At 45.1% G+C, this 27,785-nt stretch overlaps 1 long non-coding RNA gene and 4 other non-coding genes across 5 annotated transcripts; 3 read left to right on the top strand and 2 right to left on the bottom strand.

Moving 5' to 3' along the window:
- Positions 1–542: 542 nt before the first annotated feature.
- Positions 543–614, top strand: Trnac-gca. The gene has a single exon. It is a non-coding gene; the product is annotated as a tRNA-Cys (tRNA).
- Positions 615–3,802: 3,188 nt separating this feature from the next.
- Trnac-gca lies at positions 3,803–3,874 on the top strand. Its single transcript has one exon. It is a non-coding gene; the product is annotated as a tRNA-Cys (tRNA).
- A 1,879-nt stretch (positions 3,875–5,753) lies between these two features.
- Positions 5,754–14,904, bottom strand: LOC117286351. Its single transcript, XR_004517495.1, has 4 exons — positions 14,653–14,904; positions 14,327–14,367; positions 8,806–8,954; positions 5,754–5,838 (listed from the first exon to the last, which is right to left on the bottom strand). It is a non-coding gene; the product is annotated as an uncharacterized LOC117286351 (long non-coding RNA).
- Positions 6,484–6,555, top strand: Trnac-gca. Its single transcript has one exon. It is a non-coding gene; the product is annotated as a tRNA-Cys (tRNA).
- A 1,509-nt stretch (positions 14,905–16,413) lies between the features above and the next one.
- On the bottom strand, positions 16,414–16,485 carry Trnac-gca. Its single transcript has one exon. It is a non-coding gene; the product is annotated as a tRNA-Cys (tRNA).
- Positions 16,486–27,785: the final 11,300 nt, after the last annotated feature.

The raw sequence follows: 27,785 nt of genomic DNA, 5'->3' as shown, positions 1-27,785 counted from the left end.
CTGAGAGATGAACCCTTAAAGTTGGACACTTGGAGAGAACGATGTTTCCAAGGGATCTTTGTAATGCAAAAGCTGTATGCTTGAGGTGGAAGAGTTGAAATATAACAACACATAAAACCCTGAAATCACCTATACAGCTACAATGAAACATTCGCCTCTAAGTGATAAATTATCATGACTGCCATTAAATAACTATCCATCAATGACCTTCGGTCAATAAAACAAAGGTGTGGTCACCTAGGTACAATTCTGTCTCCAGTCCTGTGTACATGAAAGCAAGTAGCTCCTCAGAATTGTTCTTGTGGAAGGGGATCAACTGGATGATCTGAAAACTCTGCTCAGCTGTAGAAAATGACAAAGCCACTGGGTCTGTGATCCAAGGTTCGTGAAAAGTGTTGAAGCAACAAGGACAGGTGTACGAAGGATGGAGTAGCAGTTGAGAAGGATAGAGCTCGCCAAGGCATCCAGTTGAGCCAGTCTGTCTTGCTTCAGATGCATCTAGTCATATAAAAGCTGTTGTTATAGCTGTTTTCCTCCAGCAAGGGGGCATAGCTCAGGGGTAGAGCATTTGACTGCAGATCAAGAGGTCCCTGGTTCAAATCCGGGTGCCCCCTGCTGGTTGCCTACTTTATTGCCAAACCTACAGGGGGTTTTTATTCTCTCTTGCTACCACTCTTCCTACATTCAGTCCCCTTTCTCTGGTGAATCAAGCATAAGGAATGAGGCATGTTTTTAAGGGGTTGGGTTCGTTCAATTGCTTTCTGTTATACAGGTGGTTGGAGTAAGGACCTTGGCACTGACTATCATCCCTAGCCTTTTTCACTTTGTATTCTTTTTTTTTTTTTTCGTACCAGGATTTGAACTCCGGACCTTACGCTTGTGAGGCAGGCAGCAGAATCACTGAGCTAAATCCTCGACCCTCAGTATGTATTCTGAGACAAGGTCTTACTATGTCACTAGGTTGCCTACACTGCACCTCACTTCACCTCCACCTGCCTCAGCCTTCCCAAGAGCTCAGATTATAGGTGTGCGTCTTCTGGCCTAGATATGGACTTCTTTTTATTGCTATGTGTGTATTTTTGAAAAACTATTCCTAATTGGATCCTCAGTGACTTTTACATTCTGGAGGGCATGCTGAATTACCAGCAACTCAGCCTAAGTTGCAACAGAAGTTTGGAGGAGCCTTAGGACAAATACAGACAGCTGTGGTAATTTAGATTTGTAGCACTTGGGGAATCTTGAAACACAAATTTTGGGAAGCACAGTCCCTTGTTAATATGCAATGATTCAAGGGAAATAAAGTAGTAAAATTACAGGACAGTGTAAAATTACAGGACAGTAGTAACATTACAGGACAGTGTAACTCTAATCACAGATGTGGTAGAAACATAAATGATGTCCAAGCTGATGCATTCACCAAGGGAAGTGAAATAGTGGGCTGGATGTACAGGCAACGGCTAGGTGTGCAGAGGGGGACACTGTGGGAAAGGCAGGGAAGGTTAGAATGAAGCGGTGGCCGTGGGAGACAGGTGACCGATTCTATGGCACAGCACTGCTAGGACAGGTGAAAGGCCATAGCTAAGGTCTTAACTCCCTGAAGTACAGTTCAGAATACAGCGTGATTATGAGGCAACATGAGTGCTTCTAAGCACAGCATTTCACAGGGGATGACAGGAACATGAGTCCAGGTCAGAGGGTCCCTACCTACACTTCTTTAGGTGCACTGTGCCTGCCTTCAGAGAGCAGGGTTCTTCATCTCCAAGGTCCCTAGTGCTGAACTTTTATGACACAAGGGACAAGAGGATGATTAGGTCAGGACCCCACCCTCTTCCACATGGTCCTGTCATCCATGGGACCTCCTCATACCGGCCCTTCTGTCCAGCCCTGCTGTTGGCCTCGGTTCTCCTGTGTGGTTATTTCTCTTGCGTTGATGTCCTTTCATTTTTTGTTCACAATCTGTGAACTTCTCACCCACATTTGGAGGAACGGTGTGAAGTTGTGGAGGAATTCCTGCCTGCAGCTTCACAAGCTGATGTCAAGGTCACTCCCTCCCTTTATGGTCTGTCGCTTCTGGCTACCAGGTCCCTCCCCTCACACTTCAGGTGCATCCTCAGTGATCCTCAGAGACCTTTCATAATTTTATATGTCTACTCCTGAGTCTTCTGAAATAGATTAGAAAAGTACAAGGTTGTGATACTATTTACATTGGAATTTGTAGTTCATACCTAAGAAAGAGTTTTAAATATTTTGTAGTCAAGGAAGAAAACTGTTGATGCCCTGATCATACTATGCAAATCACAGTGAATTTTGCCTTCCCTGCTCCACCATCCTTCCACACGTCTTTGCCTCTCAGGATCCTGTGGCTGACGGTCCTCAATCCATGTCCTGTGGTCTGGGAGGTCTTCTGGTGTCACACTGGTGGCTTGCAGAGCAAGGATACAAGGCAGAGTTCCCTAAGCAATCACCAGGGAACCCTGAATGCTGAGCCCCAGGGTTCAGACATCTTGGGCCTCTTCCAGCTGTGCTGAGCTGATGGCTGGGGAAAGCTTGAGGTTGACATCTCAGGTGAGGTATCTCCCTCCAAGCACAGGTAGAAGGTGACAGGTGAGAGGAAGAGGTGAGATGAAGACTGTAGATCAACCTGTGAGAGCCCTGTGTGCAGAGGCGAGAGTGAGGTAGAGAGCAGAGAAGGTGGGACAGGATGAGGCCTCTGGAGAGAGGAGAGAACAGGGCTCCAGCTCTAAACAGTGATTCTCACACTGATTCCCCATGCAGGAGGAGGCTGAGGGCACTGGAGGAGGATCTGTAGCATCCTGGGATGGGGATATGGGTAGGTCAGGGTAAGGTCACAGCCAGGTGGAGTCTGTAAAGGCTAGTCAGGTCCCCCTAAGTCTTCAGATAAGAGGAGGCCAAAAGTATCCCAGATCCTTGGGTGAGGCCACACAGCCACAGGTGTTCAACCCAAAAATCTAAACCAGTAAGAGGGTATACATCTGGGTCAGGACATATGACAGCAGATCAGGCAGTCAGTGGTCCAGTCCTCTCACTGCTGGCCCTTCCTTTCCTGCTGGCCACATGTCAATCACTACCCCATGTCATGCTCCAGGAACCTCAGGCCTCACTCACTCCCACGTCAGCACCTTTCTGTGGACAGAATCCTATGTCCAGGTCACTTCTTGTCTCGAATCCATGAGACCTTTTGCAAATGGAGGATAGGTGGGGAAGAGGTAAGGTAGTCAGCTAAATATTGCCCCAGAGTGAGTTTTGGAAAGAGGCCGCGCATCATCGACATGAACCGTGGGTACCATGTGGTCATTAATCACGTGTGTTTTGTTAACACCTATCATTTTTTTCAGACCTATAACATTCACAGTCACAGATGAAACCAGTATCTTCCAAACTGTCTGTGAACTAGAGTCATCCAGGATCTCCTTAGAGATATACACATCTTTAGGTCCCATTTGCAGAGGATCTGGCTTAGTGACCAGGGGAACCCCTAACTTCTGCTTTGGTCCTGCCTTCTCCCTACCCCTTTTCTGTCATCCAAAGCACCTGCTGAGCAACCCCCTCCTGGGTTCTCCCTGAAGAACTCAAAGCTTTTAATGTCACTGCCTCAGCCAGGGACTGGTGACAGGAGGCGCTGGTCACCAGGAGGTATCAGTCAGGTGTGCAGAGGTGGTCAGGTGGCCTAGAAGGAAGGGCATACATGATGGCAGAGGCCTAGAAGTGCAGGTGTCAGGGTGGTGACAGCCAGGTGTGGTCACCCAGGTTTAGGGTGCTTATTACACAGCCCTAAGCAGGTAGGGGCATAGCTCAGGGGTAGAGCGTTTGACTGCAGATCAAGAGGTCCCTGGTTCAAATCCGGGTGCCCCCTCCTTTTCCATTCCATACACATAATGTTTTATTTCCAAGTTTCTTCACCACAGAGTTTCAGTCCTCTAGAGGAGAGAGGAGAGGCATTTCAGGCCATCGCCAGAGCCTGCCTGACACCTCCCCTTCACATATCTAGTTTCTTCCAGAGGACAAGTCTCTGTTGCCTCAGTTCTGGTGGAAGACAGGGTCCTGTCTCAGCTTAAGGAAGATCACAGTGACAGATATCTTCCTCCCCTGAGTGTGTGTGTGTGTATGTGTGTGTTTACACAATTGTCACAGTTGTGGGGTGGACAAATCTGATCACATCCTGGTGGCCCAGGCTGGGATGACATGGTAGCTAGGATCTGAGCCCAGGCTGGAGGCAGCATTTCCTCTTCAGGGGCCTCAGTCTTTTTCTTACAGCCTTGGCTGATTGCCCGAGGCCCATTCACCTCATGGAGGCCAGTGAGCTTTACAAAAATCTACTGATTTAGATGTTGATGACCTCCAAAACACGCCTTTTGGGCAATATGTCCAGTGGTGTTTGGTCAAGCATCTGGGCCCAAGCCATGTCAGGTTGACATAGAATATCATCCACCACCATGGGTAACCTCAAGCTTGGCCCTAAGAGGCTTTGAGTGCTGTGTAAATTACACAGAGAGGCAGAGTCCATTGAGAATCATCCTGGAGGTGGAAGAGCTCAGGCAACGCCAGAGGGGCCAGGAGCCGCAGCCTGTGTTCACTGTGGTGACATCATCAGCTTTCTGCACAGGCTGGCTAAAGTCCTGGCCCCTGGCTTTTCCTGGGTCCTTCCCAGGTCTAAGGGCTTCCCTGATGTGCCATAAACTACTTGCTTTCCTTTCAAGAATAATCTTACATGTTCCCATCAGTATAAGATGCCTACAGGCTACCAATGTCCATGTTAAAGGCATCCCCAGCTTTCTCAGTCTGTAAACTAAAAATACTTGGCAATGAAAGGACAGATCCTCCCACCCAATTGTCCGGTAACCACAGCTAGAGCCAATCTCAGCTAATTCTAGTACCAGTTGCTGGGAGCTACAACAAATACCCACATCATTTCAACAGGTTACTTTATATCTGCCAATTGTATAGTGTATGTGTATGGATGTGGACCTTTGATGTATTTGCAGAAGAGTGTCAGCTTAAATAAGTCTGAATTTATTACCATGAGTGTCCTCCATTAACATACTACTTAAAATATCATAATTGGAGAAGCTAAGATAAACCTGTTGGTTCAGTTGGCTGAGTCAACTCTGCATTCACTGGTGGCCATTTCACATTACTTGAGAAACCAGGGGTTTCTTGGTGTAGAGTACAAAGAGTCCATTGACTCGAGAGGATGAGAAAGCTAGGAGGGATTTATCAAGTGTGACTTCATTCCCGCCCCCCCCCCAGTCAACAGCTGTGATAGCCTTCATCCCCATATCTACATCAGCTCAAAGAGCACCTAAATTAGCCCAGCACTCTTAATTTTAGTCTCCTGCAAATCTCAGGACACGGGCTCTGCCACAGCCTAGCCCACATGGCCTCTAGTCCAAGTGCCAATAGGTCCTTGTTCTCAGCGGAGGCTTCGTGGGCCTGGTCTTTACTGTCTGCATTTCTACCAGCACTCTTGTCCTCTTTGCTCTGACCAGAATCACTTATCAGGCTCTGCTTATAGCACCCTAGGGCTTCTCCCATTCACTTCTCTACACTTTTCCAAACACCTCCCTCAGGACAGTTCTACAGGCTTCTAAACCACACAGTCAGGTGCAGTCACAGCCATGACCCCACTTATGATACCAGTTGTCTGTATTAGTCACTTTCTGTTTGCCGGCACAAAATGTCTGACACCTGCAATTGAAAGGAGGAAATGTTTATTTTGGCTCACTATTTTGGGAATTCAGTCCATGGTTGCTTGGCTCCAAGGCAGAAACATCATGGCAGAAGTGCATAGTAGAGCAAAGATGCTGAATTCATGGTGGCCTGGAAGAGAAGTAGGGAACAGGGCCAGAGAGGAACAGGTCAGGAGGCTTATAATATCCAAGGCCACACGTCCATGACCCATCCAGACATTCCCATGGGTATGCTGTACAAATCTGTGAGGCCTTTCTTAATTTAATGGAGTTGACAAATCAGGATTGATGGTCACAATGGGTTTGTTGCTATTTTGCATAAGACTGAAGAATAAGGACACTATTTTACCTGTCTCTATGGCCTCAATGGATGAAAGGGCCTGGCACCTACCAAGTTTCTTGTTTGTCAAGTGAATGAATGATGGAGTGAACAGTGAGCACTCTCCTGTGTCCTTGGTGTATGGAAAAGTCTGTCCCTGGGCCGAAAGCCCTAGGACCAGCAGCTCTTGTCCTGATTACTGTGTGGGCTTGATTGAAACACTGGAGCCAGGCGTCTTTCCCAGGTGTGCAGGCAGGTGGGTGACCTCACTGCAATTCAAGAGGTAAGGGGCTGGGTAAGGGTGATTAAGGCTGCAGAGGGAAACTTCCCTCCCAACAATGGTTGAAAAGCTTCCCAGCTGTGGATACATGCCGAGGACAGTGGATTAGAAGTATGTAGCAAGCCTGGGTATGGTGCCATGGATGAAGAGATACAAATGAGAGGCCCTGCCAAAGTGGAGGTATAGCTCAGGGGTAGAGCATTTGACTGCAGATCAAGAGGTCCCTGGTTCAAACCCAGGTGTCTACTACTTTGTCACATTTTTAGTCTTCAGGTGATTTATGTGTACCTCAGAAATTGCAATACATGGACTCTAGCTCCTAGAGTCCTACTGGTTCAGATTGGCTTCAGAAATTTACCCTAATAGACACCTGTGGTCCCCAGAGAGAAGGTGCTCTAGCCTCCTGTCTGTGTGCTTCATAGCGCTCCTCTCAGGCTAAGGCACAGGGGTGGCTGACACAATGGGAGCACTGTGACCCCCTACAATGTGGCGGGTGCTCAGATTTCTGGTCTAGCATGTTGAGGTGCAGGTTAGGGGCTCTGGGCCTTGGCTCTGTGTCCCCCGGTCTGGAGCTGCCCACCAGGTCTGCTGAAGACTCACAGATATAGATTCATGCCCTGCTAGTCTAGAGAGAGCAGGATTCTGAGAGGCCACTGGGATTAAAGCTGAAGGGTAAGATGTTGAGGAAAGCTTCCTGGGGCTTCCTAGAACAGCGTTCCCCAGCCTTGGGTCCCTGGATCAGAACCAATCGGTGGCCTTTTGGAACTGGGCCATGTGGTGGGAGGTCAGAAGAGGACTGAGTGAGTGAAGCTTCATCTGTATTTGCAGCTGTTCCCCATTGCTAGCATCAGTGCCCGAGCTCCATTTCCATCCACAATCATTGTGGCAGTAGATTTTCATAGGGTGCCAACCCTGCAGTGAGCCTCTCATGTGAGAGATATAGGTCTCATGCTCCTGAATCACCCCCAGACTACCCCCCACACCCCTGCTGGCCAGGCAAACATTGTCTTCCACAAAACCGGTCCCTGGTGCCGAAAAGTTTGGAGACTTTTATCCTACCCTCCTGATTTCTTTTCTTTCTGTAAGCTCCAGGGAGGGAAGAGAACCTGGGCTGACATTCCAAAATCAGTGACTTTGAGCAAGAACTGGTGAGGAACAGACAAGTGCTCTAATTGATGGCATAGAGACACAAGAGGTTTCCCAGGGAGGGATCTTCCAGCTACCCAGGCAGCACATCACGCTATTGCCTAGCCATGACCTCACAATCTGCCACCTGTGCCCAGCACCCCCGCTGTCCAGCAGTCCATAGCCAAGGGCATCAGAAAGGACAGGCCGGGCTGTTTGCACAGAAGAGCTGTGGAGAAACCTGAAGCCAGCATCCTGGTGGGCTGCCCATCATGGGGCAGGAAGCACAGGAAGCTGCTTGCTTTCAAACAAAGGCCTGCAGGCACCGCTCTGCTCTGCCTGGGTCCAGAGCCAAGGGACCATGTTTTTGTTTTGTTTTTTGTTTTTTGAGACAGGGTCTCACTATGTAGTGAGACTGACCTGGAACTCACTATGTAGCCCAGGCTGGTCTTGAACTCACAGCGATCCTCTTGCCTCAGCCTCCCGAGTGCTAGGATTACAGGTGTGCGCCACCACACCCCGAAAGGGACCATTTTTAACAAGCTCCTCAGATGACCTCAGTGGGAATTGCAAGCCTCCAATTTAGATTGTTGTCCCATGGTATAGGGTTGAAAAGAGCCTGTAATTATGGGACATGCCCACTCACACACACCTGACTAATCACAAGGTTGGCACTGCATGCACCCTTCATGGTTGGTCTTGAGCTCTCTCCACCAACCCAACCTTGAGCCACCACACCTCCTGCGTGCCTGCATCCCAACAGGTCCCATTAGCCTGGCCTTGCCAAGAAATGCCTAGAAAGATGCCAAGTTTACACCAGTCTGAGTAAGTCCCAACAGAGACAGACAGACAGTTTAAGATCATCACACCTGACCACCTGAGTACATGAAGAGCAGGTCTTTTGGCCTCTGAGCTGGCACTGAGCCCTCTCTTTGGCTTCTGCTGGCCACGCCCACACCATGAAGAGTGTGCAGCTGTGCTCTGACTGACTCAGGTACTGTGCCGGATGGCACTCATGCGCCCATCCAGGCGACTGAGGGCCCTGATGGGTGCCAGAATTGCAGCCACCCGGAGGAGCTATGTGACGTGGTGGTATGATATTGCTCATCAAAACTCCCATGTTGGAGGGCAGGGGATTTAGCTCAGTGGTTCTGCTGCCTGCCTCACAAGTGCAAGGTCCCGAGTTTCATCTCCAGTTCCCACCCCGCAAAAAATAAAAAAGAAAGAAAATCTCATATCGGTACCTCTTGGCTTCTTGCTGAACACATTATAGATTCCTAAAAATGCCTTTCACTGGAAATACATAGAAACTTTGGAAAATGCAAATAAGCAGCAGAGAAAAGTACATAAATAAAAATTACCTATAATCTCACCAGTAAAACAAGCGTTCCCTAGTTTGGTTTCTTTTCTCCTGAACTTCACAGCACACAGCCTTTGGCAGGGATGTAGGCTTGAGACTCCTGTCAGCTCCCACCATCCCAGGCAGCATTGATTGCCTTGTAGGAGGGCTCCCTGTCCTGCTCTGTACAGGCAAACAAACAAACAAACAAAAAAATTGGATTGAATAGTGGCCGTGACTCTGACTTGGTCTGCCTTTTATTTCAAGCCTTCGGTTCTTTAAAAAGGTTACTTGTACTTTCATTCACAAGAGGTGGGTTGCTTTCTAATCACTGTAGCTTTTCTGGAAGGCCACTTTCAATCAAAACATTTAAAATGTGCATCTGCCTTACCTGTTTTGAGTGTGCAAGGCTGTACGTACGTGGAGGGGTCCATGCTATTTGTGAAAATAAAAACAGACCGTACAGACACCCTCTGTTTAGAGGCTCAGGCTCCACAAGACTGAGCCATTTGCACCAAGAGCGTCCCTACCGGCTAAGGCATCCACTTCACCTGGCATGTGGAGTCAAGGGCAACTTCCAGCTTCTTCTGCTAAGAACCCTCCATCCTCCAATCTAATTAGAAGCCATTTTAAGTATAGAATCTTTCCCTGAGCCACAAAGACGTGATGTGATCAAATGGTTCTCAAAGACGCCAGTGCCCCAGCAAACAGTGCATGCTTAAAGGTAATTGAAAGGGCTGACTCCATCTATTGCGGATGGGGTGGGGACCCATATGGTGAGACCGTTTCAACTCTCTACCCCCTTATATTCTAGATTTGGTCTTTGAGGATTTTCTGGCATCTCAGCTTCATAAATCTTTCAAAACTTGATTTCCAGTTTTAATCAACAAGTTGAATAATAATCCCCAGCTACTCCAGTGTTTTGGTTACTGTTCTTGTTGCTGAGACAAAAATACCTAACACCCAAAGATAAACAAGTAAAGATTTACTTAGCTCTGTTTGTAGAGGTTTCAGTCCATAATCAGCTGGCTCTAAGGGAGAGGAGTATCTCAGAGGAGAAAGAGTTTGTGGCCAGGTATATAGCTCCGTGGTGTCACCAGCTGCCTCATAAAGCACAAGGACTCCAATTCGATCCCCGGTAGAAAAACAAAAACAGAAACCGTCCGTGGCAGGCTGAAGGCACCAAGCTATTAGAGACAGATCCTTTCTGTCCCTTTATATTGTATCCAGGCTACGTGCCCTTAAGGCGGGTAGCGCTCACAGCCAGGGTGGGGCACCCTTAACCCTACCCAGAACTATGTCAAATTCAACCAGTGGATTAATTTTGTAATCACATACTCTAGAACCTGCCTTCTCTGAAAAAAGCCACATCTATGACTTCATGTGGTTTTGGGCAGACATCTAGACACAAGCTATAATATCCAGATAGGAAGAGTCCAGAATTCAAAAACAATAAATTCAGTGGAGATTAACACTACTTTTTAATTCTCCTTGGTTCAGTGCTGTCAGGAATTCATTTCTGACACTTTCCCAGATTTTTGCTATAATAAATCAGCATAGTCTGGAAATTATGTTCGCATTTAAGCCTCTACCTGAAAAATGTGACTTTGCAGTTGGCCATCCAGGGAATGCTAGGCTTTATTCCAAGTTACAGATGGCAAAACAGGGACCCAAGGAAAAGCAGAAAAGGAAGAGCATCAGTCAGTTGGGAGAGCGGGGGCCCTTGTGGTTAGGTGGGCTTTGGATTCTTCAAATCGTATGAATCCCCAAGACAACTCTTGGGAAGTCCCAACTCTTTCTGGATCAGAGCCTAAAGTTTTCACACTGACGATGCTGTGAATTAGATTAACATCGTAGTTCAGCAGTCTTGCAGGATCAAACACTGCCTGTGATATTCTGCCAGGTCCATGGCCACTAGAAAGAAAAGATTTTGTTCCTTTGCATTGAGCTTTCAATGATTTTTCTGAGCTACCGCAGTGCCTTTAGTATCAGTCAGTCCCACCATCAACGTCCTGTTCAATGACAAGCAAGGAAATATCTGGAAGCCTTGCCCCTGAAGAACACTTGATTCTGGAGGATCACGAGCAATCATCTACCATCTTCTCTTCCCAGTATGGATTATAGGTAATGTCAGATTCCTGAACTCTATTCACAGCCAGCCTGCATAATTGATATCAGCACATGAGGATCTATTGCCTGAAACCCACACCCAACATCAATTTGAATACAACTTAGGAAATCTGTCAGCAAATCCAGAATTTTCACTACCTGAAATAGACAAGACAACTGTCAGGAACTCCACCACACTGACAGGAGCTTGAACATCAGGCAGGATCCAGGGGAACTACACAGCCAGGCTTCAGGCAAAGTCTCCCCTGAGTCACACCTGGGAGGAAGTGTCTGAGTCCCAGAGCCTAAGCCACAGCTATGCCACGCTGGGATGAATTCTGAACTCTCTTGCCCCTGAGTCTTGCTCACCTAATCACCAGTGTCTGTGTAACTGAGCCTACAGCACAGGCTCAAGCCCTTGCCACCAGATACAGGGAGACAAAGTATCAGCCAAAAGGTAAATTTTTGATTCACATGACAAGAAATGGAGGTGTGCCTTTCACTAAAAGTTATGCAACTATGAATTTTGAAGATATAGTTTTATAGTCAGGGTTTACAAGGGAATAGGTTTAATATAGGATGCATAATTTGTAGGATTATTTTATACTATTCACCCAAAAAATCAAATTCGGAGGAGTGCAAGAGATCAAACCACACACTAAAGACACAGAATCCAGCTGAGGGCCTGGATCCCACAGCAGTGTCCCATACAAGTCCAGCTGAAGACCTGAAATCCAAGGCAATGTTCTCCAGGAGTCCAGCCAGTGGCCTAGAGCCCACAGCAATGTCTCATGCTTGCCTGAATTGAGGATCTGAACCAGGAAGGCCCAAAGGCCAGTGGTGGAAGCCAGAAAAGCTGTGCCAGTGGGGTGAAGGATTTGTGCCACCAGGCTGAGGGATCTACACCTGAGCCAGGAAGTGATGCTCACGGTGAAGATCAGCACTCCCCTGACAAGCACAGCAGCCATTCCCAGCAACAGTGAGGCCCTGAGCTCTTCCTCTGCTGAGAACAGCCAAGTTTGCATCAGGAAAGCCAACTGCAGCAAGATTCTCCTAAACAATCAACAGCCAATGATCTTCCCCTCCAGTTCTCTTTTTATGTCATTAGCAGCAATCCTCGATGGGTCTTCCATGCCCAAATCAGGCTGATTCAGTTCAGCTGCATGTTCCAGGTTTACTGTTTAGTTAATCCACCACAATTTACTCCTGGTCTTGATAACCAGACACATTTCCTTAAATCATAGTGTCCACTGGCAGAATTGTGAAGAGTTAATACATCTGGATATCTTCAGATTTACATTAGTATAACCTATATACAATTCTTAACTGCACTCATTTCCACAGTACGGCTTCAAATTTCAAAACTCTTTGGCTTTCCATTCATGTGCATGATTTAATACTTAAAAAGCAGTCTTATACACATCAACATCGTATCACTGCCTTAGAACCATAACAAGAGAGAAGTATTAAAATCACAATCCTTGCCTCCCATTAACTCTGACATCAGGTGTGGCAACACCAAAAGACATCCAAGGGATCTCCTGCATTAAAAATACATTCTTCTCTTCTGGTAAAAGACTTCAGGTCCTTTCCCATCGTCCTGTTCCTTTTCAACAACCACATTCTCCTCTTTTTCATCCTTGCATTCCACACCTCCACTGGAGCCTCTTCTCTGGCCAAATGCTTCAAATCAGCCTGCTGGTTCTCCACTCTTAATTTCCAACATAGATCCAACCAAAAGCCCCCAACAGTAACTACACCACCATCGCAACAACATACTACATTGAAAATTTTCTGTCACCTGGGTAATGTCTCTAAACACAAGCAAAATGAAGCCCAGCTCCCTTCCAAAGCACACTGTACACTTCCTGGCATCCAGAAGCCTCCTGAACCTCATCCTAACTGGCAGCATTTCCATGGTTCTCTAATTTTTCAGGCTCTGGCTAGAGTGTCCTGTATAGTTTAGAGTGTACCAGGGATGCCTCCCTGGTTGTTCTCTCTAAACCTTTCCAAATTGATAATCAAAGCTTTTAAGCTGAAGCCAAATGGCCGGGCAACATCACAGCAGTGACCCCACCTCTGGTACCAAATTTTGTGTGAGTTACTTTTCTCTCATTGCTGAGACAAAATACCTGACACACAAAGTTAAAGGGGGAAAGGTTTATTTGCCTTACAGTTTGTAGAGGTTTTAGTCCGTAATCAGCTGGCTCCAAGCCAGGGCGACAGAGGGGCAATAGTTTATCACAATGGGAGCGAGCAAAAGCAGCAAGGGAGCTTGAAGTACTTTTCCACCTCTTCTATTTATTCAGACTACTTACGGTGGGTAGCACTCATGCCCTCAATTCTAGTGCCTTTGGGCCTAACCCCACCATGAAACAGTCACACGCTCTAACTTCAGCCACCTCCAAGTAGCCTATGACCACATGAAGCTTTTGGGGGACATCTAGATGCAAACCATAATGCACAGGAAGAAGATTCAGAGGGTAGAAAGTGAAAACAGAAAACACCAATGTGCACCACAGTCCATCAGAATAGAGGCATGGGTTAACGAGGCCCTGAATCTTCCCGTACCTCTGACCTGTCCCTACTGCCTGGTATAGAGATTTGCCCTCAAGGAACTCAGCATGTGAAAGGAACCTGAAATCCCAACACTCCAAGCCTGGATTTGAACCTGGAGGCCTGATCTGCTTTTCTGGTTAGAAAACATGAATCCCCTGAGTACATTTGACCTCCTGGACAAAATCCTGAAACTTCTCGCTAGTTTGGCAGCCACTGGACAGACGGTGCACCATGAACGAACCCACTCTGTTTCCCACATCTTCCACCTCTGAATATCTGACAGCCAGCTGTACTTATAGCCTATAGCTATTCCTATGGGCTTTTTAGAGAAAAGAAAAATAAAATAGCTGTATCTGGTGTACAGAGTTTGCCAATTTCAAGTGTTTGAATTTCAATTCAACATTTTTCATTTTTGACAATGGTCTCAACACTGCTACCGTGGCCATTTTCAAGCTGCCAGTGTTTTAATATCTGTTGGTGTCTGCCTGAAACAGGCAACAACTTTGAAAACCATCACTATCTATAGCTGGGTGTGCCATTAGAGTCACCATGAATAGTCCCATAAACCCTCTGTCTCAGACACTTTGGAGGTGGGAGAGTAACAAAAGGATGTGCCTTCTTGGGGTATATAGAATCCCAAGAAAACCTGAACTTCTCCCAACCCCTGGATCTTTTGGATGCATAATCAGGTTTGAGCAAGACAGCTGAGTCCTGCCCTTCTAGAGCTCTGCCACTACGTTCACCCTTCCTTCTAGGCCACCCCGACCACCTCTGCACACCCGAGTGCCACCTCCTCTGGTGACCAGCACCTCCCATCATCAGTCCCTGGCCGGGGCAGTAGCATTAACAGTGTGGCATTCTTGAGACAGAACACCCTCCACACTCACCTCCAGGATCTGGACTCCAGGCGGGGGTTGCTCAGAAGGTCCTTTGGATGGAGCAAAGCAAGAGTTCTAACTTTCCCTGAAAACTAAGCCAAACCCTGGTCTGCAGTCTTTATCTTATCTATTCTTCTTACTTCTCTTTTTTTTTTTTTTGAGAGTGTCTCACTATGTAGTTGAGACTGACCTGGAACTCACTATGTAGCCCAGGTTGGTCTTGAATTCACAGCAATCCTCCTGCCTCAGCATCCCGAGTGCTGGAATTATAGGCATGTGCCACCTCGCTCTGCTCACTTGTCATTTTGGACCTGGGTTGAAGGGCGACAGCTTACCTGCAATATCACACCCCAGGCTGTGCCCAAGCCATCAGCTCAGCATAGCTGGAAAAGGCCCCAAATGCCTGAACCCTGGGGCTCAGCATTTGGGGTGCACTGGCGTTCACTTTGGGGACTCAGTCTTCCATCCTTTCTCTAGAAGTCACCAGTGTGACACCAGAAGACCTCAGAGACCCCAGGACATGGCGTGAAGACCATCAGCCATAGGAACATGAGAGACAGAGACCTGTAGAAGGATGGGGGGACAGGGAAGCCCAAAATTCACTGTGACTTTCGAAGGATGATCAGGGCACAGACAGTGTTTCTCTCCTTGGTTAAAAAAATATTTAATCATATTTGCTAGCTGGGAAATCCATTTCCACCATAAATAATGTCACACTCTCTCAGCTTTCTGTTGTAGTTTAAAAGATGCAGGTGCAGAGCATATAAAATCACGAAGGCTCTCTGCTTCCTGGGATCACTGAGGACGCACATGAAGTGTGAGTGGAGGGACCTGGCAGCCAGATGACAGGGGATAAAGGGACACAGTGAACTTTATATCGGCTTGTGAAGCTGCAGGCAGGATTTCTCCACAAGTTCACACCGTTCCTCAATATGTGGGTGAAGGGTTCACATGGGGACAAAAGGTGAAAGGACAACGACACAAGTAGGCCAAAGGCCAAAAGAAGGGCTGGAATGGGGAGGTCACATGGGTGGCAGGGCCATGTGGAAGAGGGGGAGGCTGCTGACCCAATCATCCTCTTGTCGCTTGTTTCAGGGAGGTTCAGCACGAGGAACCTCAGAGATGAAGGACCCTGGTCTCTGAAGGCAGGCACAGTAGGGAGCCTCTGACCTGGACTCAGGTTGCTGTGATCCCCTGTGAAATGCTGTGCTCAGAACCCCTCGTGTTCCCTCATGATCGTGTTCTATTCTGAACTGTGCTGGGGGCAGTTGAGACCTGAGTTACGGCCTTTCACCTGTCCTAGCAGTGCTGTGCCACAGAATCGGTCACCTGCCTCCCACGGCCACCGCTTCATTCTACCCTTCCCTGCCTTTCCCAGTGTCCCCCTCTCCACACCTGGCCATTGCCTGTACATCCAGCCCAGGCTTGCACATCCCTCAGTGAATGCCCCAGCTTGGACCTCACCATACTGTTGTTTAGTGTTAAACTGTTCTGCAAACTCTGCTATTTTATTTCCCTTGAATCATTACATATTAGCAGGTGATTGTACTTCACGATATTAGTGTTCAAGACCCCTGTGAGTGCTACAGAGTCAAATTGCTAAAGTTGTCTGTATTTTTACTAAGGCTCTCCGAAGTGGTGTTGCAATTCAAACTGAATTGCTGGTAATTCATCATGTCCTCAGATTGCAAACTTGGCTGAGGTGCCAATTAGGAACTGCTTTTAAACACACACACATACACACACGTCATTTTAAAAGCCCATAGTGGTGCCTTCTGATGCACACCTATAATCTGAGCACTGGGGAGGACTGAGGCAGGTGCATATGCACTTGGGGTGCAGATTGGGCCACTTAGTGACTCAGAGAGAACTTGTCTCAGAATAAAAACCAAAAGAGACTAGGGATGAAAGTCAGTGCCTAGGACCTTGGTCCTATCAACTGGACTACAGACACCTGAACCAACCCACCCCCTCAAGTACACATCCTCTGCCACATGCTTGATGTCATCAAAGAAAGCTGACGCACACTGTAGGAAGAGTATTAGCAAGAGGGCAAAAAGACCCTTGTAGGTTTGGCAATAAAGTAGATGACCAGCAGGGGGCACCCGGATTTGAACCGGGGACCTCTTGATCTGCAGTCAAATGCTCTACCCCTGAGCTATACCCCCTTGCTGAAGAGAAGGAGCATAATGACAGTCTTTATAGGAGTGGATACACCCAAGCAAGGCAGATGAGCTGGACAGGCTGTGTTGGCCAGCCCTGTGCCTCTGAACTGCCACTCCCTCCTGCCCTACACCTGCCCTTACTACTACAACACTTTGAAGGGACCTTGGATGAGTAGACCTGGTGGCTTTGATGATTTCAACAGCTGAGCAGACTTTTCAAATCATCCAGGTGATTCCCTTCCAGAAGGACAAGTATTGAAGAGTTACTAAGTTTCAGGTGCACAGGACTGAGGACGGAACCTACCTAGGTGTCAGCACCTTCGTCTTCACTGACTCAAGGGGATGCTTAATTAATGGCAGCATATTAGTCATGCTAATTCATCATTTGGAGGCCAATGCAACTTGTGTCTGAGTGGAGATATAGGTAATTTAGGTCTGTATGTGTCTTTATTTATGATTCAACTCTTCCACCTGAAGCATATAGCTTTTACCTAAAAAAGTTCAGTTGGTAAAATGATTTTCTGTAAAGTTCCAACTTCTAGGGGTTCATCCCTGAGAAACAGTCCTCTCAATAGATGAAGACTGAGTATGCATAAAATTCACAGAGTCCATTTCTGAATGAGTGCAAAACGGCAACCGTTTGGGCCAGGGATTTAGCTCATCAGTTTGGTGGCGTGCCTTGCAAGCGAAAGGATCCGAGTTCAATTCCCGGTACCAAAAACAACAACAAAAACAAACAAACAAACAAAAAAAAAACCGGAAACCATTTAAATGTCCATGAAGGAGAGTGGGGTTGAAACCTCCCAGCACCTTTACGGGTGGAATGTGAGGCAACAGGCAGGGATAAGAAGGCGCAGTGTGTGACCGTGGAAAGATGCTGCAATGAGGCTAAGTGAGAAAGCAAATTGCAAGCCACACGTGTGATGTTTGCACACTGTGACATTTAAAGACAGGTACAGGCACATCATTATACATTAAAGGTTATAAACACATACAACTGTATGTATGTTCCAATGTGGGTGTGGGTTCGTATGCATGACACCCTACAGAAGGAAATGGGTAAGGTGGTTAATAGTTAAGGAATAGACCGATAGCTAAGGGCTGCCCCTGAAATAAATGAAAAGACCAGGGAGTGGGTTGAGGGACTTTTTCTTTTCTGATGTGCAGGTGCTGTAATTCACCAGATGTGGTGTTCTCAGCATTCAAGATACTGACTCTTCCACCTAACTGAGAATATGAGGGAAGCCATAGGAACGACCTCCAGGAAGTCTCTCCTGCCTAATGCATCTGCGTCATCCGACAGCTTTCTCTTCCTCAGATCCCAGACAATTCTGTATCCCAACCCATTCCTACCTTTTCTTTATCCGTCTCCCCTGAGAAGGTTCTTTTCAGCCCCCACCCCGGTGTCCCTTGGTTCCAAACACCTGATGTACATCCTCTGCCTGGAGGGCGTCATGATGTACTTGCTTGTTCAGAGGACATAGGTCATTCTGGAGAGATCCATGGTCCCCGGTGCAGTTCTGCCTCACAGGGCCTCATCCATCAGAAACACTACAGGCGAACAGTGGCCTCAGCATTGCCAGTGTCCTCCAGGAATCACAGAACTGATGACAGGGGTGGAAAAGTAACTCACGAAGACAATCATAGTTCTGGTGCCATCACCCTTAAGCAGAGAAAGCGCTTTGGTGTTCATGATCGGACCAGGATGATCAAGCAGGGGAAGGACCCCATGAGCCATGAAATCACCTCCACGGTAGGGATGGTGCGGAGCCTCTTCCCTGACTGACCTGCCAGTGTGGCTCTTACCAGAGGTCACAGGAGCTCAAGGCTGTGAGGGGATTGCTGTGGTCAGACTCAGCTGCAATCTGGAAGCATGCGGTGCTTTGATTGGACCTGGACTGCCCTGCACAGATTCTGATTTAATAGGTCCAGGGTGAGGACTGGAAAAGGCACTTTTACAAACGGTTCTGAGTAATCTATTTGAAATTAGGTGTCAATAAACACCACAATAGAACTTCAATATTTGCTGTTTGGACAAAAAGAGAAAATGTGTCCTTCGGTGTGTACTAAAGAGGGAAAGATTGAAATTGAGGCTGTTTTTTGAAAGGTGAAAAGTAGGAAGGAATAGCGGGCACCCCAATTTGAACTGTGGACCGCTTGATCTGTAACAAAATGCTCTACCCATGAGCTATGCCCCTTCCTGCTAGGGTAAAGTTTAATGAATGTCTGCAAGTGTAGAGCTACATGTGGGCCACTTGCTGCCAGTGAATGCTCTTCAAGTTGGGAGCTCTCCGAGCTGCCATACCTGCATCAGACAAAACTCAGTCCCTGACCACCACAGGTTAAAGATTCCCTATTTGGAAGCCCTGGAGCTTTGGTCCTCCCAGCTTCAGTGCTGATATGGCAGCAGCATGGATGCTGGCTGCTAGAATGGTCCTCAAAGTTAGGCTGCGCCTTTCACGGCAGAACCTATGTGCAGAGACCCCATGCCACTGAGTGGTTCTTCCTGACTCTCAGCCCTGTTGTTATTGAGCTGTGTACCTATCAGGGCACTTTCTACAGAGCTACAGGGTATGACAAACTCATCCTCCCACTTCCTCTTTTTAAGTAATGTAGATGGAGGATGAGCCCCAGCAAAAAGTAGATGGAAAAGGAGCTAGAATTTCTGAAAACAATTCAGGAGCCAGTACTAATATGGGTGAAGGGCTGGGAAGAAGTTGTGCCACCAGCTTGGGAAAAGCAGTGTAATGGGATTAGTGAGACAAGAGTCAGGATTCTCTTAAGGAGTAAGGTAGGGGGCCCTGAAGTCCAGGCCAGAAGCTAACATCGGAGTCTGTTGAATCATCATCCTTCAGGGATCTTAAAAAGCATCTGCCAGGTGTCCTTCAGCTGCCAGGTTGTCCCCAGAGCATGATCAGGCTGACCATTGGTTCAAGGGTGCATGGACGTTGCACAAACTCTGCCTAGATGGCACCCTGAAAAGTATGTAGTCTCCTCTAGGGTTTAGCTGAACTTGCTTGCACAACAGTCTGAGTTCGCCCTCTAAAGCACTTAAAAACTCTAAGGCTAAAAGCTCTCTGGAGGAAGAGGAATAGGAGGGAAGTGGGTCCCCAAGGACTCGGCAGGGAACTGAAGTAAGAATTGGAGCACATGGGGAGAGTGAAGAGAGGGTCCTTGACAAAGAAAAGTGGGTGGCAAGAGGTCGTTTCACCTAGGGCTTCAGGTTATGTGGGTGGGATGTGCGACTCTAACCTGCAGACACAGTGACTACTGGCAACCCCAAAGGCTCCCATGGAGAAATGCACCAGTAGAGCACAACAATGGATGCTGCGGACTGCAGTGCCAGGTGAATGATTCCATTCTCCTGCGCTTTGGGCTATTGGACCACTGTCATTTTGGAAAGTAGCCAATTGAACTCAGAACACAGAGCTGCTACTGGTTGGCCCCATCTACCAGTTTTCAAGGTCAAGGCGAGGTGCTGCCATGGTAGATATCCAAGGTCAGGGAGCTGAGTTTAAATTGGCAGAAAGCACCGGGAGGGTTGGTGACTGAACAGCTCCATTCTCTGCCTCACAGCCAGAAAGCAGAACCAGCCTGGACTCCAGTGGAGATGAAGGGGAAGGCTTGCTGGGATTGTCCACCGCCCTGCTGTAATTCTACTGCTTTTTTGTTTGGATTACTCAACATGAATCTGGGTTCTGTCTGTTTCTTAGTCTACCAGTGACAGCAGAGACGTGCACTGAGGTTAACAGTTTTTTTCTAACTTTATCTCTTTGTTTTTTTTTCTTCTTTCTCTTGATTGTTTGTTCTTGTTTTTATATGAGGGTGAACAGTAGCTATACTTTGATATTGATTTTGTCATTCTGTTCTTTCGTTTCTTCCTTCTTTCCTTCCCCCATCATCTTCACCAGTTTCTTGAAGCTCACATAATCTTCCACTGTGCTTCAGCCTTGTTTCTAATCTCTTTCTCTTATTCTATTTCTCTATTTCTGCCTCCAATCCCTTTTAAATGTTTTCCCTGATGGTAGAACCACTGTATCGAGGGGATTCTTATTGCACACAAGTTTTTGCTAAGCTTTCAATGCTGTTATATGACCACTAATCCTGTTCATATGGTTAAAGGTTGTAAGTTAATACTTACCAGTGAATCAATTTAAAGGGTGTGCTTGCTGCTGTTCTCATTACTGAATGTACTACTTCTGCCTGTCCTTCCAGGTAGGTCAAGACTGAGATTCTCTGCAGGTCATAAAAACACCACAGGCCAGTGCCCAAGAACCAGCAGCCAGGAGACATAAGCAGCAATCTCTTCCCTGATAAATCAAAGAGCTAGGATCTTGGAAGAGAGTCATAACCCATAATACAGCTACTCCTGAGAAATATGTCTGAGAAGTAGTCATTTCCTAAGGGTTCTTGATAGTAGCAAGAAACCTATGCACAGTAAGCAATTTCCAAGAATCAATGTGGCAATTAAACTTTTAAAAAGTAGAAAAGGAGAAGACACAAGAGCAAACTGCAGCCAGAGACTTCTAGCTCACCAAAGGCAAATTCAGGAGTCACTAAACAGGAACACTCTGCAAGCCATACAGTTGGACTCTCTGAAAAGGTAACAGTGAAAGTAAGAAAGTAGATGAATGAGTCTCTAGAAAAAAATCAAGTACAAGATAATTTCTCAAGTGACTACAAAAATGATGATCATAATGAGAGACATGGCTAATGAATCTAGAGTAGCTACAGATAAAAAAAAAAGAGAGAGGAAATCCTGGGAAAATGATGGAAACCACAAATACCCAATAAAGGAAAGAAATGAAATCCATGAAACAGGTTCAAACAGATAATGGGGAGAATGAAAGTATATGTAATAGAATGAATCTGTGCAGAAAGGATATCAACTCTAGAACATAGGTTCATGGTTAGTAATTATGAACATAAAGATTTCTACAAAATAATAAACAATCATGAGAATTCAATCTAACAGCTGTTACATGATGCAAACAGCAACAGTATAAGCTTGACTGGAGTCATTTATAAAATCTAGATATAGAACAAATGACACTTAAAAACATGTTTAAAGTAATATTGCGAGACAACTCCCAAGCATATAAAAAGAATTTGACAGATACGTGAGGCATATGGAACACCACTTAGCCATAATTAAAATAAAAAACACTACATCAAGGCATATAATAGTCAAGATTCCAGAAATTCAACAAAAGAATGCAATATTAAATGCTGTTAGAGAAAAGAAACAAATCTCCTTTACAGAAAAACCCATCAGAATGACAGCGGAGTTCTCAACACAAGCACTGAAGTGAAGGCTAGCTTGGAGGGAAGTATTTCAATCCAGAAAAGAAACAGTCTCCAATCTAGATTGATGTACCCTGCAAAAGTATCTTTCAAAGTAGATGAAGAAAGAAGATTCTTTGGTGACAAAGAATATCTGAAGAAATTCACGACCACAAAACAAGCATTCTAAAATGTAACGAAGGGTAGTAGAGAAAGACATAATGAAAACTCCACAAACAGCAACAGAATGAATCCATAATGCAAGGCCAAAAATTAAGCAGATGGGAAAGACATAGAACCCATAACAGGAAAACAACATGACAAGGAAAAGTCAACACATATCAGTTATTACCATTAATAAAAATCATCTCAATTCACCAATCCACAGAAACAGACTGACAGAGTGCATCAAGAATCAAGATTCAACGATATGCTGCATACAAGAAACGAATTTAACTCCAAAGGAAAATAATACACAGAAAGTAAAAGGATGGAGAACAATATTACATGTGATGGGAATGCAGAAGAAAGCAGAGGTAGCTATTCTATTTGTAGACAAAGTGGTCAAGAATGATCAAGACAGACAAAGTAGGTCACTGTATACTACTTAAGGGAACAATCCAAGAGGAAGTGGTAACTGTCATAAATACATATGCACCAAATCCCAGTGAACCCAATTATACAAACAAATATTTCTGGACTGGAAAAATCAAATAAGCACTAAAACAAGTGTAATAGGTGACCTCAACACCCCACTGGCACAAGTAGACAGATAAATTAGACATATAATTAACATAGAAATGTCAGACATGAATTAAGCTTTGAAAGAGTGTATGTAGTAGATATCTGCAGAGTGTCCCAACTCAAAACATCAGAATACACATTCTTCTCTGCTGTATAGAGGATGTTCTCCAAAATAGAGCACTTACTAGCTCATGGAACATGATTAAGTAAATGCAAATGGAATTGAAATTATCCCATTCATATTATCAGACCATAGCGCAGTGAAATTAGAAATCAGTAAGGTAAGAAACCAGAGATAAGACCTAAAAACATGAACATTAACAGCACGCTCCTGAAGAACCACTAGGTCACAGATGACAATAAAGAAGAAGTTAGAGAGTTTCTTCAGTTAAACAACAACAGCAATACGACATACCAAAACTTACAGGATGCAGTGAAAGCAGTCATGTGTAGGAAATTTAGAGCAACTCTTTCCCATATCAGATAAGCAGAGCAAGCTCAACTAAATAACTTGATGTTGTAAGTCAAGCTTGAAGGGAAAAAGCAAGTGAAGCCCAAACCTCATATAAGGAAGGAAATTATAATGATCAGAGCAGAAATGAATGCAATTGAAGCTAGGAAAGAAGAGAAGGAATCAAGGATTCAAAGAAGTGATACTTTGAAAGATTAAATAGAATTTATAAATGTTCATTTAAAAAACTGAACCTCATGCAATTAGGAATGAAAAGAGTGAAATTACAACATATCTGGCAGAAATCTAAAAGATCATCAATATCTTCTTTGAGAAACTGCACTGCACAAAAATGAAAGGCACAGAAGAAATGGACAGAATCGTAGATAAATATGAAGTTCCAAATATCAATCGAGAAGCTATACAAGTTCTAAATAATCCCATATCAGTTAATGAAATTGAAAATATAATTAAAAACCTACCACCAAAGAAAAGCCTGCCACCAAAGAAAAACCCAGGTCCTGACAGATCCACTGCTGAATTCTACAAGTAATTTAGAGAAGATCTAAGGCCACTCCTCCTCAAAATCCTTTATAAAATTGAAAGGGAAGCAATACTCTGAAACTCACTTCTGGAAGCAAGCATTGCCTCAATGCCAAAAACAGAGAAGGATCTAACCAAGAAAGAGAACCGCAGGACACACTCCATAATGAACATAGATGCAAAAATTCTCAGGGAGATATTGGCAAACAGAATGCAGCAAACTGTGAAGATGATTATACACCATGACCAAGTAGGATTATCGCAAGGATGCAGGGATGGCTCAACATACACAAATCAATAAACGTAATACACTATATTAACAGATCCAAGGAGAAAAATCATATGATCCTCTCAGTAGATGCAGAAAACAAAAACATTTCGTTAGATTCAATACTCATGCATGATTTTTAAAAAACCCACAGAAAATTGATACAGGTAGAGGTTATCACATACTGATAAAAGCCATGTATGATAAGCAGCCAACATCACACTAAGGGGACAAAATCTGAAAGCTTTCACCCTGAAATCAGGAACAGTACAAAGACATCCACTATCACCCTTTCTATTCATTGTAGTTCTGGAAACAATAGGCAGAGAAATTAGACAAGAGAAAGAAAGAAAAGTAATAAAGATAGAAAAACAAGAAGTTAAATTATCATGATCTGGGGAAAACAGCATACTCTACATACAGGAACTGAAAAACTCCACCAAGAGACTTCCAGAGCTAACAACCAAATTCAGTTGCATACCTATATAAAAGGTCAGCACTCAAAAATGCAAAGCATTCCTACACACAAAAGAAATTACGAAATTCACAACTTTCACAATAACTTCCAAAAAACAAAATACTTAAGAATTGATCTAATAAAAGAAGTGAAAGAGCTTTACATTGAAAATTACAGAACTCTGAAGAAGGAGATTAAAGAAGATACCAGAAAATGAAAAGACATGCACTTTTGTGGGAAGAAGGAATACAAGTGAAAAAGGACACACTCGCAGAATTATCTATAGATTTATCGCAATTAAAATGCCAATGGTATACCTCACAATTAGAGAAAACAATCTCAAAACTCACTGAGAACCAGAAGAAGCCTAGAATATCAAAATCAGTACTGGGAAACAAAGGCAAGGCAGGGGGCATCAGAATCCCTTCTGTGAAATTACATTATGAAGCTACTGGTATAGAAACAGCACTGTTCTGGGGGATGAGGTGGGAGAGAGACCTGAGGTTCAATGCAACAGATTAGAAGATGCAGAAACAACTCCAGACATACCCAGACACTTTATTTTTGACAAAGGGCCCAAACACATCAGTGGAAGAAGCATAGCCTCTTTAAAAATTGTGCTGGGAAAAACTGGCTTGCACATGCTGAAGATGAAACTTAGACTCATATCTCTGACCATGTACAAAAGTGAAATAAAAATGGATCAAAGATCTAAATATTAAAACATATATACTAAATCTGTTGAGAGTTAGAACAGGTAAAACTCTTGAAGACAATGGTGTAAGGCAAGCCTTTATGAACAGAACCTCCATTGCACAGGAAATATTACAAAGAATCAAAAACAGGGACTTCATTTCTTAAATAACTTGTGCACAGCCAAAGAAACCACCAGCAGAGAGACAACCCACAGAGTGGGAATATATTTTTGCCAGCTCTCCTCAGACAAAGGCCTTATATCTAGAATATATATAAAGAACTCAAAAAAATAAACCAGACTCCTAAATTTGAATACCTGATCCAAAAGAATATGAATAGAATATTCATACTCTATTCATTTGAAATGAATAGACACTTCTCAGATAAAGGAGAACTGACATTTAAATGTAGCAAAAAGTATTTACCATCACTCATCAATTGAAAGATGTAAGGTAAAATAATGCTGAGATACCATCTCACTCCAGAAGGAATGATCATTATCAAAAAATTGGTCTAGACACAATTGGTAACTGCACAGACATCCCAGAAGAAGTCCGTGTGTACCAGAGCTGCACAGGGGCATGCAGGTTACAGCCAGGGCCCCACCCAGACCCCAGAAGCTTGGGCCCACAGTCCCCACCCAAAGGCACACCTGGAAAAGAGCTGTTCAGGTGGGCAATCAATGGCCAGAGTGCCCACAGATCCCAGGAGAAGCCCCTGTGGACCAGAGCTGTGCTGGTGCATGCAGGTCCCAGCTAGGCCCCTACCCAGACCACAGCAGTTTGGGGCCTTAGGCACTAGCCAACGGCCCACCATGAGAAGAGCTGCACAGATGCACAAGCGACAGCCAGAAGCCTGGCCATATACCATTGGTGAGTATGAGCAGACCCCGGCCAGAAGACTGCTAGACACTGTGACTCAGGTGCATAGTCCCCAGCCAAAGGCCCTCCCAGACAACAGCTATGCAGGGGGGCAGGCCCAGTCAGAAGCCTGCCTAAACACCACCCAAAGTGTACACAGGCCCCAGCCAGAACCCCTTGGCCAACATGGTAGTGCAGGGATCCAGAAGGCCACCTTTGTGAACCCGGGAATTGGCACCGTGGTGAGCAAGCAGAGAAAAGGCTTCTCTTCTCAGTAGAGAAGAGGCTTGCTGAGATTTGAAGACCACTGGGAGAGCAAAAAGTCACCTCAACAAAGGTGCAGTGGCCTGCATCTGTTGAAACGAGAAGGCACACAAACAGGTCTAAAGCCAGACCTCCAGATCATCTAAGACAACCCCAAAGGGCAACAAGATGGAACAATCTGATATTCAATGACCTGTACTCTCTGAACTCACAACAAAAGAGGAACAAGAAAAAAATGAAATTAGAAATAGTTTCTCAGCTCACAAGAGAGATTGTTTCCATAGTGCAACATATGATTAATAAGTCTAGAGCACACACCGACTATAAAATAGAGGAGCTGAGGAACGTGAAGGAATCCATGAAGCAGATGCAAACAGATATTGAGGAGATCAAAAACCCCATTGATAGTTTATGCAGCAGCCAACGTGAGCAAACAATCTCAGATATAGAAGACAGGATTACAATTAGTGACAAGGAAAAGAAAGATTTCTTAAAAACAGTAAGGGACCATGAGAAATGAATCCAGCAGCTCTCATTGATACACAGAAGAATAACGTAAGACTGATCCGAGAAAATGAAGAAGCAGGAGAGAGTGCAAAGGACATTAAAAAAACCGTTCACAGGAGTAATGGCAAGAAACTTTCCAAGCAGCCGATAGAGTTTGACATACAGATAATTGAGGCATATAGGTCTCCAACTCCAACTCCAATCTACATCTAGGCATATAAGAGTCAAGATTCCAGAAACTGAACAGAAGAATAAAATCCAACAACCAGTGAGAGAAAAGTAACAAATCACATAGGAAGGAAATCCCATCAGAATCATAGCAGACTTCTCAGCACAAACCCTCCAGGCAAGAAGAGCCTGGAGTGAAGTATTTTAAGCCCTAAAATAAAACAAAATCCACACCAGATTGATGTTCCCTGCAAAACTATCTTTCTAAATTCATGGAGAAATAAGATACTTTCATGACGAAGAGCACCCAAGGAACTTCATGAATACCAGCCCAGCACTCCAATAAATTTTAAGCAATATCCTAAGAAAAGACAGCGAGGATAACAACCCCAGGTAGCCCAGCAGAATGAATACAGCAGGCATGGCAAGAAATTAAATGTAAAGGGGCAGCATCCAACAAAATGAAAAAGTCACGACAAGGATAAGTCAATACATATCAGTTATAACCATCAATATGAATGGTTTCAATTCACCAATCAAAAGAAATAGACTGGCAGAATGGGTCAAAAAGCAAGATCCAGCACTATGCTGCATACAAGAAACACATGTACTTAAAAAAGAAGCTCATAAACTGGGCGTGGTAGTGCACTCCGTAATCACAGCACATGGGAGGCTGAGGCAGGAGGATTGCTGTTACTTCAAGACAAGCCTAGGCTCCATATTGAGTTCCAGGTCAGTCTCATTGCATAGTGAGACCCTGTCTCAAAACAACAAAACAAAACAAAAAAGCCAGGTGTGGTGGCGCATGCCTATAATCCCAGCACTTGGGAGGCTGAGGCAAGAGGATCGCTGTGAGTTCAAGACCAGCCTGGGCTACATAGTGAGTTCCAGGTCAGTTTCAACTACATAGTGAGACCCTGTCTCAAAAAATCACAACAAAACAAAACCAACCCACCCAAAAAGAGCTCATAGACTGGAAAATAACACTCCACCTGACAGGAACTCCCAAAAAAGGTAGGAGTCGGTATCCTCTTTGCAAATCAAATGGATTTCAAACCAACA

This window comes from Fukomys damarensis, unplaced genomic scaffold (genome assembly GCF_012274545.1).
Source record: "Fukomys damarensis isolate Sample0158 unplaced genomic scaffold, DMR_v1.0_HiC HiC_scaffold_16, whole genome shotgun sequence".
Taxonomy (NCBI): domain Eukaryota; kingdom Metazoa; phylum Chordata; class Mammalia; order Rodentia; family Bathyergidae; genus Fukomys; species Fukomys damarensis.
This window is presented reverse-complemented; position numbering and strand designations above follow the sequence as displayed.